The sequence below is a fragment of the Odocoileus virginianus genome, unplaced genomic scaffold (assembly GCF_023699985.2).
Source record: "Odocoileus virginianus isolate 20LAN1187 ecotype Illinois unplaced genomic scaffold, Ovbor_1.2 Unplaced_Contig_14, whole genome shotgun sequence".
NCBI lineage: Eukaryota > Metazoa > Chordata > Mammalia > Artiodactyla > Cervidae > Odocoileus > Odocoileus virginianus.
The window spans coordinates 1712312-1729457 of record NW_027224331.1 but is presented as its reverse complement, the minus strand read 5'-3'; the positions used below and the strand labels follow the sequence as shown (position 1 = coordinate 1729457).

Genomic DNA, 17146 nt, shown 5'->3' with positions numbered 1-17146 from the left:
GTGAAACAGATCACCAGCCCAGGTTGGGTCCATGAGACAAGTGCTCGGGCCTGGTGCACTGGGAAGACCCAGAGGGATCGGGTGGAGAGGGAGGTGGGAGAGGGGACCGGGATGGGGAATACATGTAAATCCATGGCTAATTCATTTCAATGTATGACAAAAACTACTGTAATGATGTAAAGTAATTAGCCTCCAACTAATAAAAATAAATGGAAAAAATAAAAAATTTAAAAAAAAATTGTTGTCAGATTCTTGTAACATTTCTCTCATCTCATTGTTGGATCTGTTGGTTGTCTTTTTTTCCATTCATTTTGAGATCTTCCTGGTTTTTGGTATGATGAATGATTTTCAGTGGAAACCTCCACAATTTCATATTCTGAGATTGTGGATATTATTTAAACTTCTGTTTCAACTGGCTTTCTCTGACACTGCTCTGTGTCAAAATTAAAATTAATCTGCCTTAGTACTGCCAGCTGGAGATGGCAGCTTTAGGGTCCACATGTGGTCTCCTATGGGGAACGAGGCCTCATACCAGCCAGTGGGGGTGAGAGTCCCAGCTTCTTACTGATTTTCTCTGACTGCACCCTAAAGGGGTGCTGGGCATTTGTTATATTGTAGTGAGGATAGAAGTCCAGGCTCAGGTTTTGTTATGGGCGGGAGTGAGGTCCCAGCTTTTCTGTGATGTTGCCTAGAGAAGAACAGTTATTGTCTAAAAGTTTTCTGCTTTGCTGGGGTGGCCTTCCTGGCCCTTTGACTGGAGACAGTAGGCTTCTGTTGGCACTATTTTTTATCTTTTCTCGCTGTTGTTTCTGTCTTGCCAGTTTCTCAGCTCCAGTGATGTGTTACAGAAGATGAACAAACCAAAGCCAATAAACAAGCCTAGAGCTCCCACCACCACGTCATTTGCCAGGTCCCCAGGTCCCCAGGTCCCCAGGTCCCCCAGGTCCCCGCCTTCTTTTCTCCACCTTTCGTTTGTTACATGATACACTGTTCAGGGCTTTTAGTTGTGCTCAGGAGGTATAAGAATAAGAGTGTGATGGATGTCTACATCATCTTCTTGGGCTGTCTGCCTACATTTCACTTTCTGCTCTGCCTAGCTTCAGGTTTCCAGAAGTTTCTGGAGGGAAAGCCTGGCAGAGTGACAGGTCCACTTCTCTGCCCTTTCATTCTCATTGAAATAATAGATCCCTCAACTATCCATGAAAACTCAAAGCTCTGTCCCAGTGGCACCTTTGCCGTAGAAGAACCCAGTGTTTCAGCCTTTGACTTGTCCTCAGGCTCAGCAAGTGCCCCAAGGGTTAACGTAGTTGCACAAAGCTGGCCCATTCATCCATGCTTCTTCCCTCTCCGGAATCCTGGACCCTCCAGTCCTCTTTGCTTCAGTGGCTCTCTGATGCATGGAAAATGATTTTTAAAATGTTTAATCCTGCTTTCAAAGTTATTTTTGGCAGGAACATTAATCTGCTGAAAGGTACTCAATCATAAATGAAAGTGTAAGTTGGTTTCTCAGAATTCATGTGACAGTATCACATGTGAAGGACTTTATGTCAAAAGCACCTTTCCCACTGGTTAATGTACTCTGAGTAGTAAAGAAGAGTGTCAGAAAAAAAAAAAAAAAAGTGTCAGAGAGGGTGACTAGAAGTGTGCGCTCTGAGCTTGCTGCTAAGTCGCTTCAGTCGTGTCCGACTCTGTGCGACCCCACAGACGGCAGCCCACCAGGCTCCCCCGTCCCTGGGATTCTCCAGGCAAGAACACTGGAGTGGGTTGCCATTTCCTTCTCCAATGCATGAAAGTGAAAAGTGAAAGTGAAGCCACTCAGTCGTGTCTGACTCTTAGCGACCCCGTGGACTGCAGCCTACCAGGCTCCTCCATCCATGGGATTTTCCAGGCAAGAGCACTGGAGTGGGGTGCCACTGCCTTCTCCACTCTAGAGCTAGAATGCTTTGATTACTGAGCCCACAAGCCGAATTACCGAAGCTCCAGCACTTTAGAGCCCATGCGCTGCAACAAGAGAAGCCATCACAATGTGAAGCCTGCATACTGCAACTAGAGAGCAGCCCTTGCTCGCTGCAACAAAGACCCAGTGCAGCCATAAGTAAGCAAGTAAATATATAAATAAAATTTTTTAAAAATGGAGAAAGTCTTAAAAATAAAAATAAGATTTAAAACACAAAAAATTAAAATGGAGAAGGTAATGAATTTGTAATGACCACCAAAACAGAGAGAGACAGAGAAGGTCCTCCATTTTCACTATTTGTTGCAACAAAGAATCAATTTCTTATCTAAAAGGTTTTAAAGCATAATCATTCATTTTCTCCATTCTGCTGGCCAAATTGCTTCAGCTGGTAAAGGAAAGATTTACTTTAAAGAAGAATGCCAGGGGGACTTCTCTGGTGGTCCAGTGGTTAAGACTCTGTGCTTCCACTGCAGGGGGCACAGGTTCAATCCCTGGTCAGGGAACTAAGATCCCATAAGCCGCAGGGCAACTAAGTTGTGAGTTGCGAGTACTGAGCCCGAGAGAAATGTCCCCGCGCTGCAACTACTGAAAGCCTGTAAGACACAATAAGCACCCAGTTCAACCAAAAAAAAAAAAAAAGAAAGAGAGAGAGAATGCCAATAAAAAATTGTAGAAGGGATGACAGATTAGAAAATCATTGATTTGTGGCTAACAAACACATGAAAAGATGCTCAACATCACTCATTATCAGAGAAATGCAAATCAAAACCACAATGAGGTACCATTACATCCCAGTCAGGATGGCTGCTATCCAAAAGTCTACAAGTAATAAATGCTGGAGAGGGTGTGGAGAAAAGGGAACCCTCTTACACTGTTGGTGGGAATGCAAATTAGTACAGCCACTATGGAGAACAGTGTGGAGATTCCTTAAAAAACTGGAAATAGAACTGCCATATGACCCAGCAATCCCACTGCTGGGCATACACACCAAGGAAACCAGATCTGAAAGAGACACGTGCACCCCAATGTTCATCGAAGCACTGTTTATAATAGCCAGGACATGGAAGAAACCTAGATGCCCATTAGCAGACGAATGGATAAGGAAGCTGTGGTACATATACACCATGGAATATTACTCAGCCACTAAAAAGAATTCATTTGAATCAGTTCTAATGACATGGATGAAACTGGAGCCCATTATACAGAGTGAGGTAAGCCAGAAAGATAAAGACCAATACAGTGTACTAACACATACATATGGAATTTAAAAAGATGGTAACAATAATCCTATATGCAAAAGAGAAAAAGAGACACAGATGTACAGAACAGACTTTTGGACTCTGTGGGAGAAGGTGAGGGTGGGATGTTCTGAGAGAATAGCATTGAAACAAGTATACTATCAAGGGTGAAACAGATCACCAGCCCAGGTTGGATGCATGAGACAAGTGCTCAGGGCTGGTGCACTGGGAAGACCCAGAGGGATGGGGTGGGGAGGGAGGCAGGAGGGGGGATCGGGATGGGGAACACATGTAAATCCATGGCTGATTCATGTCAATGTATGGCAAAAACCACTACAATACTGTAAAGTAATTAGCCTCCAACTAATAAAAATAAATGAAAAAAAAAAAAAAAAAAAGAAAAAAAATTTCTAATGAAATTGTTATCCAATAGTGCCCCAAAGGGAAAAGTCAGAAAAAAATAAATTGATATTTATAAATTGTCCTAGCATTAACTTTCGTCTAAACGCCAAACTGTGCCATGAGAATAGAGTTCTTAATTTTAAGGGATGATAATAAATGAAGGTGAACAAGGTGGTGACAATTCTTGTGTGAAATTATTGCTGAAGTTGCAGTTGGGTTGAAGAGAAGAGATTGAATGTCTTCCATCCTGTGGGGTCCCTTGTGCAGCTGACTGAGTACCTTTACTGCTGGATGGCTCCCAGATGAGGGATGTTCTTGTTACCAACTGAGGTCGTTGGACTCTTTGATCAATAGAAATCGATAAGAGGAAAAGAGGCCAACAGGAATTCAGGCGAGGCTTTATTGGGGCTGCAGCATGAGAGAGTGGGAACAAGGAACAGGTGCTCTTGCCTGATCCCTGGGGAGGCAGGCTAGCTGGTTCCTTAAGTGGGGTGAGGGCAGGGGTGGCGTGGGTGGTCTGTCTGCCTCCCTGGCGGTGCTGTGTGCAGGGATGCTGAGCAGGGCCCTGCCTTTGCTGCAGGCACCTCAGAAGTGGCAGTTGGTTTTGGCCTTTTGGTATCCTGTTGTTTACAGTTTGCCCCACATGCTCAAATACACAGTTATTTTTCGTACCTCATAGTTTCTTTGTGTTTGAGGGGATGTCTGTCCAGGTGAAAGCACTGCAACAAAGTATCCCAGGTCCCATCCTGTGTCATTCTGGAGAGTCAGAAAGGAAAGCTTTGGTTAGTGTTGAAGAGAGAAACAGAAGTGGAGGGAGGCACATGCTGGGTGAAAAACAGGAGGCTGGGACCATGTCCCCAGACGCCGAGCAGAGCTCTGATAGAGCCAGGCCAGGGCCCACAAGGCTGCGAGTGTATGAGTCTGGCCCCATCCCTGGACACTTCAGCTAGCTGTTCACACCCATCTGCTAACATGCATGGTTGGTCTCTGTCTGCTGCCGAGAAATCAGGTGGGCTTGTTGGCCGGGAGGGCGGGCTCTGTGCTTACACCCGGGATGGTGTTCTCACCTCAGACTGCTTCCCGGGTAGCATGGTCTCCCAGTCAGGGGGCAGAATAAATGCAGACCAAACCCAAGAGCTCTGCTGTTTCTTTGTGGTTTAAAAAACAAGGCAACAATTGCATATGATGAGCAACTGTCTGATCTGGACTTGGAAGCCAATGAGTGGTGCAGGCAGGTGGGGTCACCCTCCTGAGTGGACGGGTGGGGGCCAGCCCTGGAGGAGCACCGCTGAAGGGCCTCATGCTGCTCGCTGGGCCCCCGTGGCTGTGTCTGTGTGGGTCGCCTGTGTGCACACACACGCAAGGAGTGCTTTCAGTGAGCCTTTCTGTCTGTTTATCTCAGTACTTCATCAGTTCTCCCAGCAGGGAAATCTGGAAATCACCAGGCCCCAGAGTGAGCTGGGCCCGCATGTCTACAGAACTTCCCCACGCCCTGAGCTTCACCTTTCCTCTCGTGACACTTCATCTTAATTCCATCTTGAGGCGGTGGCCCTCTGCTGTGCAGAGAACCCAGGCTGGGTTGGGACTTAGAGCTGTACTGGGTGCAGGAGTTCTGAGCCCTAGCCCCCTGCTCCAACCTCAGTCAGCTGACCACTCTGGGGCCCCTCCAGGAGAGCCCCTGGGACCTCCAGGAAAGAGCCTTTAGCCCAAGTGGCTTTGACCTTCAGCATTGTCAGAGCACACTTTGATCTTTGCCCCTCATCCTGATTCTAGTCTTACTGTTCCATTGAGAATCTTTTTTTGGTTTGTTTTAATAAACTTTTTATTTTAGAACAGTTTTAGATTTATAGAAAAGTTGCATAAGTAGTATAGAACCCCCATGCACCCCTGACAGCTTACTCTGTTATTTGTAAAGAACTGATGAATTCAGCCTGAGTGAAGGCCATGCTCTGTTAAGGTTCCTTAATTTCTGCCCTTTCATGTCCCAGAAAATCACCCAGGACATCACAGTGCATTTAGTTCTCATGTCCCCTCAGCCTGTTTTTGGCTGTGACAGTTTCCGACTTTTCTTGAGTTTGATGACTTTGGCGCTTTTTTTGTGTGTGTGGTAAAAAGCAATCATTAAGACCATTTTAAGGTTTGGTGCTGAAATGCCCCCGAATATTGCCACTTGCTGTGAGTTTTTAGGAGCAACTGTGGGAATCTAGACTCTTCCTTTGGACTCTGGCTCTTGCTTGTGGAGGTTACTTAGACCTGGGCCAGAGAAGAGGACATGAATGTGCCATATCTCAGCCCATTTCAGTGTTTCTTTGTTGAAAATGCCTCTTCTTTTCCTGCATATGTTTCATGGAAGATTCACCTTGATGAACTGGTCAGATGGACATCGTGGCTCCCAAGCACCCACCTCTTTTCTTAATCCTACAACATTTCCTAACTATGACAAACCTAGACAGCATATTAAAAAGCAGAGACATTACTTTGCTGACAAAGGTCTATATAGTCAAAGCTATGGTTTTTCCAGTAGTCATGTATGGATGTGAGAGTTGGACCATAAAGAAGGCTGAGCATGAAGAATTGATGCTTTTGAACTGTGGTGTTGGAGAAGACTCTTGAGAGTCCCTTGGACAGCAAGGAGATCAAACCAGTCAACCCTAAAGGAAATCAACCATGAATGTTTATTTGAAGACTGATGCTGAAGCTCCAATAATTTGGCCACCTGATGCAAAGAGCCAACTCATTAGAAAAGACCCTGATGCTGGGAAAGATTGAAGGCAGGAGGAGAAGGGGATGACAGAAGATGAGATGGTTGGATGGCATCACTGACTCAATGGACATGAGTTTGAGCAAGCTTTGGGAGATGGTGAAGGACAGGGAAGCCTGGTGTGCTGCAGTGCATGGGGTCGCAAAGAGTCGGACACGACTGAGCGACTGAACAACAATAAGAACAACACTTCCAACAACAGCTTGTGCTGTGCTGCCATGTGTAACTCAGCAGCTCAGACTGCCGTTGAACTCCATCAATTTGGCTTCCCAACTAGACTGGAAGGTCCTGGACGTCAGTCGTTATACCCTTCACAACAGTTTCATTATTTCATAGATTGGGCACATGGAAGGGAAGGTGAAGAGGCTTGGCTGAGGCTGCACAGAGGGTCCACCAACACCAAGCCTGGTGACAATGAGGGACATCCATCTCCAGGGTCCTGGGGCTGCAGCTGAGAAGGCAGGGGAGGAACCCACCTGCTGTGCAAAATTGAAGGGGGCACTGGAGAACTCAGTAGTCAAGAGGAATAATATTTTAATATAATAATGCAGAGATCCATGGTGAGCAAAATGTCAAAACTATAAATGAAAACGGGATGTCATCATTCTTTTTACTTGTGTTACTGTGCAGGGAAGCAGTGGTTTCCAGTCAGCCCAGGTACCTCAGGCCCATGTGGTGATGCCCCGCCCCCCACAGGTAATGGACAAGGTTGATTATGACAAGGCCAGCTGTAGATGGGGTCAAATTTTTGATGGTGGTGCTTTAATTAACTTTTCACCCTAGGTTCAAAGTACATGAGGATATTTCTACGATGCAGTAAGGCTATACATTTTTCTGTCTCCTTTTTCCTTTGGTTCCCTTATGGCCCTTTTAGGCACTACAATTTACAAAGAACTTTAGCACTGTCTCATTTAATCCTCAGAAAAACAGTCTGGAGTAGATGATGTAACCTTCATTTTTGAAAAAAAGAAAGTAGGCCTCAGATTAAGTGCAGAGCTGACCAGTGGAGAAGCTGGGATTCTGATGTCTGCTGTCTCAGGCACGTGGTCTTTGCGCCCACACCAGCCTCTGTTTCCCCATCTCATCTGTGGACTAGCTTCCAGGAGCCATGTGCCTGCTTGTGTGAGCATGTAGGTACATGGATGTGTGTGTTCAGAGTGTGAGAAGATGGGACAAAGAGAATAAAAGCCTGCAAAGGAGGGCTGGGGCTGCTGCGGCCAGACTGGCCTTCTGCAACACAGCTGACGACCTGGAACCTGTCTTGAGAGTTCAGAGAGGATTTTACTTCCCCTTCCATCTTCAGAAACCACTGCCAGCACCAGTGGCAGAGCAATGGTCTGTCCCCCTTCTCAGGCTAAAAGGAGAACACTCAGGGTCTTGGCGGGTGATGCAGGAGAAGCTGCCAACTTTGTGGTTATAAGAATAACAGTCATGTGTGACTTGGGGGAAATTCAGTTTGCCTTTTCCAAAGCGAGTGCCTGAAAGACTCCAGCAACTGTGCAGCCCAGCTTCTGGGGTGTGGATGCAGTACTGGGGTTTTTCTTGGGATACATCAGGACTTGTTTCACAACAGGTAAATATCCTCTGAAATGCCCCCTCCTTCCCAAACTCGAGTTCAGGTAGTCTCATAACCTGAGAAACCACTATCTGTCCATCCCTCCAATACAGGGAGGACCACACACGAGCAGATTTCTGCAGTTCCCCTGGCTAAATATTGTTCTACCCTGCATTCGTTTGTATAGAATTAGTCATGGAGTAACTGATAGAAAAGTCCCGGGACCCCTGTAGGCTGGACAGCTTATTAAAACACTGTTTTATTTGCTTGCAGTTTGCAAGCTCCTGGAGCCTTGGGAGATGGTTTTAAGTACACCACCTCTCAGACAGCCTTTTCCAGAGCATGAAGCCAGATAGGGGAGAGCAGCTGAGTGTCTGAAGATGCTCGTTTAGGGAGGGAGGTGAGGTTGCCTCACCACATGGCAGGCCTGACAGCTGTGCTCTGGGCTCAGTGGCGGGTTTAGGGCATGTGGGCAGCAGGGGGATCCACAGGTAAGCATGGCTGTGGTGAAGGGAGGCTGAGGAACCAGCTGGTGAGAGCTTTGAGAGAATAGTCCAGTGCACTCCGTGACCTACTGTGGACCATGGCACACACGGCCCCTCTGAAGGCTGGCAGCCCTGCTCGAAACACCAGGGCGATGGGCCTATTACCAGTGGCTATAGTCTCTGCAGCTGCTTCAGGTACCTAACCTGGAGGAGTGGCTGGTGTCTGAGCAGCGTGCAGAATCTCAGACATAGGACGCTGGGAGGAAGGATACTGATTTTGGATTCTATCATGCCCAGGGTGTCGATGTCCAGATATCATTGACTTGATGGAAAAATAATATAACTAATATAAATGAATATCTACCTCACTGTTGTTTTTTATTGCAGCAGGCTATGTGCTTTCTTCTGACTTTTTAGGCGATCTTTAAAAGATCACAAAAGAATGAAGCCAATATTATGCTAGCTTTGTGTCATTTATCTTTTTTTCTAACTAAAACTATCCTAAGCCTTGCTGTTTTATGTATTATCACTTCCAGCTTCTGTTGTCATAAAAACATTCCCTCACGTTGTCTCAGAATTCCCTTCTTCAGATGCTCTGAACCTGTGGTGGGTCCGTTCCTGACCCCTTGGCAGAGTTGCCCACTTCTCAGCTGGGGGTGGACTCTAGTCGATGGACTAGAGGCCCCAGAGGTGTGCTCAGAGGACAAATGCACAGGAGCCGCCTTCTGCACGGACAGGGTCTTCCATGCGGCTCCCTCCACACAGCTCCCTTTCCGCTCCTCTGTCTGTCCCCAGAAGCCTGCTGGTCCTGAGAGTCACCCTGGAGAATAGACCTTGTTGACCAGGATGTCTGGAATCTGACTATCTATGTTCTTCCAACGTGATGGAGTCACTCCTTAACGGAGCTTTCTCTGAGTCTCCCAGTCTAACATTCATTGATCCTATAACCCCTGCATTGCACACATTGTCCACCCTGGTGAGAGTGTACTTCTTTATGTATGTTACTATCTGTTATCTTTTTATGTGCATTTTGCTTGTTTCTTCCTTTGAAGGAAGATACCTTGGGGGCAGAAATGCAGTCCTTTATTTCTTCTAAGCCTGCTCAAGGCCTCTAAGAGTGTCTGCAACTCAAGTATCCCTGGCAAACTGGGTGACCTGAGCATTTTAATGAACCAGAGCACAGATGAAGGCTGTGCCAGCAAAGGGCTAAACTATCCTGAGAATCAGGCTTACATTCACTCCTCAGGTTTCGGTGTGTTTACAGGGCAGTTTACCCGGCAGTTTGAGTCGCTCTGCTCCCTTTTGCCCCACGTCCAACAGAACCAGGGCTGACAGCCGCCACTCAGCCTTTCAGATAGGTGACTGGACCAAGGCAGACATGCTGTTTGATTTGTTGGTAGGGTTGGGTAGCTGTTTCTGTTTTTATTTGTTTTTACCTGGAGTGTGTGTCAGGAACACATCCTCTGCTTCGAAGAAAGATAGACAGCCTGCATTTCCAGGCCTGTGTTTATTGCATGTTCATGTTTATTACCTGTATTATAAAAGCAGTATCAACAAGAGTAGGAAAAAAGTAGTGATGACTGGTATACTCAAGCTAACTTAACCCTTAAAAGAATGCATTCTAAATGGCTTGGTTTTGATTCTTCTTCTTTTTTTTTTTTTTAATTTAAAATGAATTTGGAGTCTGTGAAGACCTGATGCTACAGGAGGTCTCTGATGAGAGACAGCATTTCTGAGTTATGTGTCATTTCTGAACATCTTGTCATGGTGTCAAAGATATATGTTAGAATATGTAAATTCCCATAAATCCTCTTATCGAAAATGAGCAAACCGCAAAACCTCTTTCTGTGCTGCTCTCAGAACAAGGCTGAGCTGAATTATTTGTTCATCTTACTGTGGGGCCATGGCTGTGTCCCTTTGGGTGCCCTTCCAGCTTGTGGGCCTCCTCAAAATGCTTGCAACTGACCCCCACAAGCAGCCTGAGGAGGAGTGGTTCCCCCCCCAGGAGGGGAACCAGGGAACATGGCTTCCTTCTGTGGCTCAGTAGGGTTTGGGGGCTCAGCAGCAGGCCAGACCCCAGTCTGATCCCTCAGACAGCCCTCTCCTGCACCCTCTCACATATCCAGTGGGGAGTCAGGTCCAATCCCCCCATTTTACACATGAGCAAATGGAGACCCCATGAGGCTGGGGAGGCCTAGGTCAGGGCTCTGGTCAGGGCCCACCTTGGGGTCTGGGGGCTTTTGTTCTTCCATGGACACTGGGACTGCGTCCTGACGGCACATTCACCCAGACCGACTGGGTCCACAGCTGCAGCCTGCTAACCTTTACTGGGTGTGGACAAACCCTCCTGGGCTGGGGGCCTTCGGTTGCCGAACAAACTTCCACAGTTATAGAAGCCAGTGCAGGGGGCCGACCACGGGAAAGTTTTAATTTCTGTTCTAAGTTGCACTAAGGAACAAGTCTGGAGAGGATTATCCCAAGTGGGAGACATAAGCAGACGGAAAAGCTGAGGTCGGGCTGTAAACAGATGCACGGGTACCTTCTGCCATCGCTGCAGTTAGCGCATCATCCGTATGGAGCCTATGCTACTGGGCTGGCCTGGACCCAGCACGTCAGCCAGGGCCGCGCAGGCGCAGACGCGCTGGAGGCGCGGGCGGGTGCTATCGGAGCTGCACTCCGGGAAGAGGTTTTGTTCCCTTTCCCTTCACTTCTCACCTGTATCTGCGGATCAGATCTCCGTTTGCTTTGAGTTGGAGCCAAAATGACCTCAGAGGTCAGAGGCTCTCGCTGCTGGCCTGTGAATTGTACCAGGTGAACCTTACGTAAGGCATTTCGCCTCCGAGGGAAGGGCTGGCTGGGTTACTCTTTGGAGTAACCACTCCTGTGGTTATAAGCACTCATGTGGTTTTCTTTGATGATTTAAGACCGTGTCCCATAGGAATCTTGGGCAGGAAGAAAACTTTCATTCAAGAGTTTAAAGGGTTCTTTGGATGATAACTAAAACGTCTCCCTTCACCTCCCCAGCCCCCCAAAACCCCCAGATCTGGGGAGGCCATTCTCAAGGATGGCCCCAAACCTGGGCTCGGCCCCCTGGGTCAGGCACGGTTGCTTGTTTTATTTGAATCAGTCGGACTGCAGTGGTCTGACTGCTTGTGTGTGCTCATTTGTGTCCTACTTTTTGCGACCTTGTGGCCTGTAGCCCACCAGGCTCCTCTGTCCATAGAATTTTCCAGGCAAGAATACTGGAGTGAGGTTGCTATTTCCTCCTCCAGGGGATCTTCCCAACCTAGGAATCGAACGCACATCTCCTGTCTCCTGTGTTCTCAGGTGGATCCTTTACCACTGTGCCACCTGAGAAGCTCCTTAATGCTTGTGTCCCCTCCTAATTCCTATGCTGGAACCCTCACCCCAGCGATGCTGGTCTGTGGCCTCTTGGAGGTGCTGAGGTCAGGAGGGGGGACCTCAGGATGAGATTACTACCTCACGCCTTTCACAGTGTGAGGACAGGGAGAAGATACCTATGATGACTCAGGAAGAGGCCTTCTCCTGACCTTGTGGCACCCCGATCTTCCAGCCTCCAGAACTGTGAGTAACACATGTCTGTGGTTAATAAGCCATCCAGTCTATGGGATTTTGTTATAGCAGCCCAAATGGACAAAGATACACACAGCAACCACACAAATAGACACTTCCCAACAGAGAAAAGACCTGGGGAAAGAGGTGATCTCAGCTTCTATCTGACTTTCTTCCGGTGCAAGGCTGGGCATCCCTGTAAACGCTCTCCCCTGGCCTGGTGGGGAGGAGGCACAGGCTCTGTGGATGTTGGTGCCTTTCCCAGCCTCGACCCATCTCCCCTCACCCCTGGGCTTTCGTACATGCACCCTCATTTGCTCTTACCTCTCAACAACCAGGTCCCCTGGACAACATTATCAGTTCAAGTTTGCAGATGAGCAGTCGAGGCTCAGGTATTTAAGACACTTGATCAAGATTATGATTCTGCCAAATAGCTGAGACTTAAGGGCATCTAGCCTCCCGCACTGGTCTACCATATCCGCTGTTTGTGTTTTTAATGGTTAGAGACTCACCTAAGAAGGTGGGGCAGTGGGGCTGTGGACGAGAGCCTGATCATTATGGAGGGCCCCTGGGGCAGCTAAGCCCACCTTGTATGGAGAAATTACCTCAGTTGAGAGGGTCAAGGACTTGGGGTCATCAGGCACTATATATGGTGGCTCCTGCCCATTCACAGAGGGGCTTGCAGCTTGGGAACAAGGACAAGAGAGAGATGGCAGTTTAGAGCATCTTAATCAAGCAATTTGTTCAGTTTTCCATAACTGGGAGGGGAGGGGACAAATTGCAAATGATAAACAGCTGATCCAAAGCCCTGCTGGGACTATGCTGATGAGGCTTCTGGCCCCTTACTCTTACGAACAGAGAGGCTTGGGTATTCACACACACACACGTGAGCACACACACACTTTTGTTTTGCTATGTCTGTTTTCACTACCACTGAAAATCTATTTTTCCATTAAATAACACTATAGCATGCTGAATTATCTAATAGCAGCTGCAATTTTGCCTTAGACTCATGCTACTTTTTAAGATTTTTTTTCCTCATATCGAAACTGAGAAGAGCCTGAAAATTTCACTCAAGGAAAAGTCATTTAACACTTTTCAAAATAATTGCAAGTTGATCCTGAACTTCATCATCCTCATCACAGTTGGAGTGAATGAGCTACATGATTTGTTCGATGTCTGATTCTCCTATATTCTATGCTTCTAAAGGCCAAAACCAAGCCTGTCATTTATTCATTACATTTTTGGGGGCTTGCATGTACCGGATACTGCTCTGCATGGTGAGGATATAAGAGGGAATGAAACACCCAGGACTCTGTAGTGGATGGTTTCGGTTGGTTCCGTGTCCACAGCCCCTGGGGGTCCCTGACCCACAGCCGCGGTTAACTGGTACCCTTGGATAAGAGGTGTGCACACTGCTTCCCCACATCTTCCCTTAGTGAGAGATTTGGGACCACACCGTCCCCCAGGACAGGCTTCCATCCCTGCTCCTTGGCACACTGGCCTGTGGTCCAGGCCACTCTGCCTGCCCTAAGCACGGGTGGCAGACAGATGGAGGAGAGGAACCTGGGCTGCCCCAGTGGGAGGCTGGAAGAGCAGAGGCGCTGACCCACTTTTCTGGTCTAACTGGGGCTTCCCAGCTGGGCCCTGGGGCTCTGGGGGCGGGACAGCCGTGCTGGCCTCCCTGACCCCTGCTCTGAGCTGCATTGTTCTCAGGGCAGTGACGTGTGTCAGCGCAGTGGATGAGGGTGAGTCACCAGTACAGCTGCTCAGTGGTTGGAGAAAAAAGGAGCCGGCAGAGCAGAATCCCGTGGGCTCAGCTTGCAGAGAGAAGGTCAGCCTGTTCACTGGCCTGAAGACAGGGCCTATGGTGCCACTGGGCTCATCCCCTTGTCCACAGGCTCGGGCAGGTCCCCAGACCTTCCCTCTGTGAGGGAGTGGAGAGAACCAGAGCTTTAACGAGGGACACATGGGCATGTTGGCCCTGGAGCTGCCCCAGCCCAGAGTAATGATGTCTTTCCAATTCACTAAACCTCAATTTTCCTTTCTGGAGATGGGATAGTAATATCTACCCTAAGGAACTGGTGACTGTTAGCAATGTCAGTTGCACAGCACGTGGCACTTAATAAATGATGGGCATCATTTCCTAGGCCCCCCAGTTGGGACCTGACCCAATTTTGTGCTCATAATAACCGTGTGTCACAAATCACAGTGTCCCTCCTGCAGGTCACGGCTAGTGGGGACAGAGGGGTGACCCGCCCCAGCCACCACTCACCCTCTTTGGGGAGAAGGAGGTGAGCCATGCTCTGTCTGGTCCTGCTGGTGACGGGTGAGGTGCCTGAAGTTCAGCTCCTGAGCAAGGCCCGCCTCTGGGCATAGCTTGCCCCGAGGGCGCCCAGTCATTTCCTACCCTTTCTCCAAGGTCCTCACTCTCGATGCAGCTACCAACGTTTCCTTTCCTGCCCGTGGAAGTGAAATATCTCAGAATCTTCCCCAGGTCTCCTTTAACTACTCTCTTCTTCCTTCTTAGACTGGAGGAAGGGATTCCCCCTTTCGCAAATAGGAGCACTCCTGTGCACGCCCTCCATATCCTGGTTTCTACCCACTGCTCACCTGCCTCCTTCTGTTCCCTCCAAATCATCCTCCCCATCCAGCCTGTGTGGCTGGTCCTCCTGGGCAGTTCTGTGCTGCTGTGCTTTCTGAGACATCCTTGGCCACCTCACCAAGGATCACCTGGGCATCATCTTAAGACACAGATTCTCAAGCTTTTCTCCCAAAGCTCAAACAGAATAGGGGGGCCTGGGAATCTGGGTAACATTTGAAAAAGTCTCTCCTTCAAAAACCATTTTTATATATATTTAAAAATTACACAAATACAAAAACTAAGACATGGAAGCAACGTTAAGTGTCCATCAACAGAGGAATGGATGAAGATGTGGTACATAGACACAATGCAATATTACTCAGCCACAAAGAGAATGAAATAGTGCCATTTGCAGCAACATGGTTGCAACTAGAGATGGTCATACAAAGTGGAATTGGAGAAAGACAAATACCATGTGATGTCACTCATATGTGAAGTATAATTTAAAAAGTGATATAAATGAACTTATGTACAAAACAGAAATAGAATCAGATTTTAGAAACAAGCTTTTGGTTACTAAAGGGGAAACATGGCGGGGGGAATAAGTTATGAATTTGGGGTTAATGTTCACATACTACCATTGAGACATAGACAATAGATAACCGACAAGGACCTACTGTGTAGCACAAGCAGATCTACTCAATGTTCTGTAATAAACTAAGTGGGAAAATAGTCTCAAAAAGAGTGCATGTATGCATATGTGTAACTGAACCACTTTGCCGTGCACCTGAAATGAACACAGCATTGTAAATTAACTACACCCCAACAAAATTTAAACAGAACTACACAGTGACCAGTGCTACAGCACAAGTCTGTGTAGACAGTCACAAAGATCTTGCCAACACGTTCCCGCTTCTCCCCAGGGAACCAAAGTCAACCGATTTTTGTCTTTCTGGCTGCATCTTTCTCACTCATCATCCAAACATATATGCACATAGAGAGAGAAAATTGTATTGTGGATTTTTACAGAAATAAGATCATGCTGTGAAAATTACTCTTGCAAATTTTTTCCTCTTACATCAACACAGCATGGACAGTCCTCCAGGTCAATATACAGTGCTACCTCATTCTTTTTAAAAGTTGTATAATATTCCATAATGTAGATGAACACCACTTATAAAACCATGCCTCTAGTTATGGGCACCAAGACTGTTTCTAGTTTGCATTTGCTTGTTATCAGTAGCAATTCTCTATAACATCCTTGTGTATATTCTAATATGTCGATGTTTTTATTTCTGTAGAATAGATTCACAAAAGTGAAGTAGGTTTATATGTCATTTTAAAAACAGATTTTGTTGTATTACTCTCCCAAATTGGAGTCACTCCCATTCCCCCCTAGCAATGTGCTCCTCTGTCTATTTTTGGTATTCTTGAGAGCATTAGGTATTATTCTTTCATTCTTCTTCTTCTAAAAATGTTTGTCAATAGCATGATGTAGAAGTTATTGTCACATGTTACTTTGTTTTACATTTTTCCAACTTTCAGTGAAATAGAGCATTTTTTCCTATGTTTACTGACCTTCTGGATTTCTTCTGGATTTTTTTTCTATAGAATTTTTTCACTCATAGTTTGCTTTTTTTTTTAATGATACAAAAACCGGACATTTTTATTTGTTCAAATATTTCCTTTCTTCATGGCCTCTAGGTCTCGTCTGGTTTGGGAAGAGCATCTGTACTGTAAGTTTACACAGATAACCTCTTTAATTAAAAATATTCTTATTATTTGTATTTTAAAAAATATTTAAGTCTTGAATCCTTTTGGAATTTATTTCTGTATATAGTGTGAAGTAAAAATTTAGCTATTTTTTCTTTTGGATGAAGAATTCATTATACCAACACTATTAATTATTAAAGTAACTATTTTCTTTCTAAATTGAAATATTACTTTAGTTATTACTGTTCTTTATGTCTCTTGAATTTCTTCCTAGGCTCCAATCTTGTCCATCAGTCCATCCAGCTATCTCTGTGCCAGTGGCAAACGTCACTAGATTACAGTGAATTGGGGTCATTTTACTATGTGGTACATAAGGACAGAATCTGCTTTTTTTTTTGCTGGTGGCTCTGTGGGTAAAGAGTTTGCCTGCAATAGAGGAGATAGAACAGAAGTGGATTCAGTGCCTGGGTCGGGAAGACCCTCTGGAGGAGGGCATGACAACCCACTCCAGTATTCTTGCCTGTAGAATCCAGTGGACAGAGGAGCCTGGCGGGCTACATGTCCGCAAAGAGCTGGACATGACTGAAGGGACTCAGCACTCATACACTCAACAGAATGCAAGAGGGCCTGGGTCACCCCACCCCAACCAAGCAGAGAGCTGGAAAGCCAGGCTGAGCCACTCCAAATCCTGTTTGGAAGAAGAAACAGCATAAATAACTAAGGAAGAAACTCTGCAAACTAGGATAATAATGAAAATAATTCAGAAATGAACTTCAGTGAGAAGTCAGTGTTAGTACTGAGTTGAGCAACACCTGCTTACAAGTGATACTGAAGGTGATGCAGATGAGCATCTGCATGAAGGTGATGAGAGAGAAGGT

At 46.6% G+C, this 17146-nt stretch overlaps 1 non-coding gene across 1 annotated transcript; it reads left to right on the top strand.

Annotated features, from left to right (window-relative positions):
* The first annotated feature begins 2387 nt into the window (after window positions 1–2387).
* TRNAG-UCC (transfer RNA glycine (anticodon UCC)) lies at window positions 2388–2460 on the top strand. The gene has a single exon. It is a non-coding gene; the product is annotated as a tRNA-Gly (tRNA).
* The last annotated feature ends 14686 nt before the right edge of the window (window positions 2461–17146 follow it).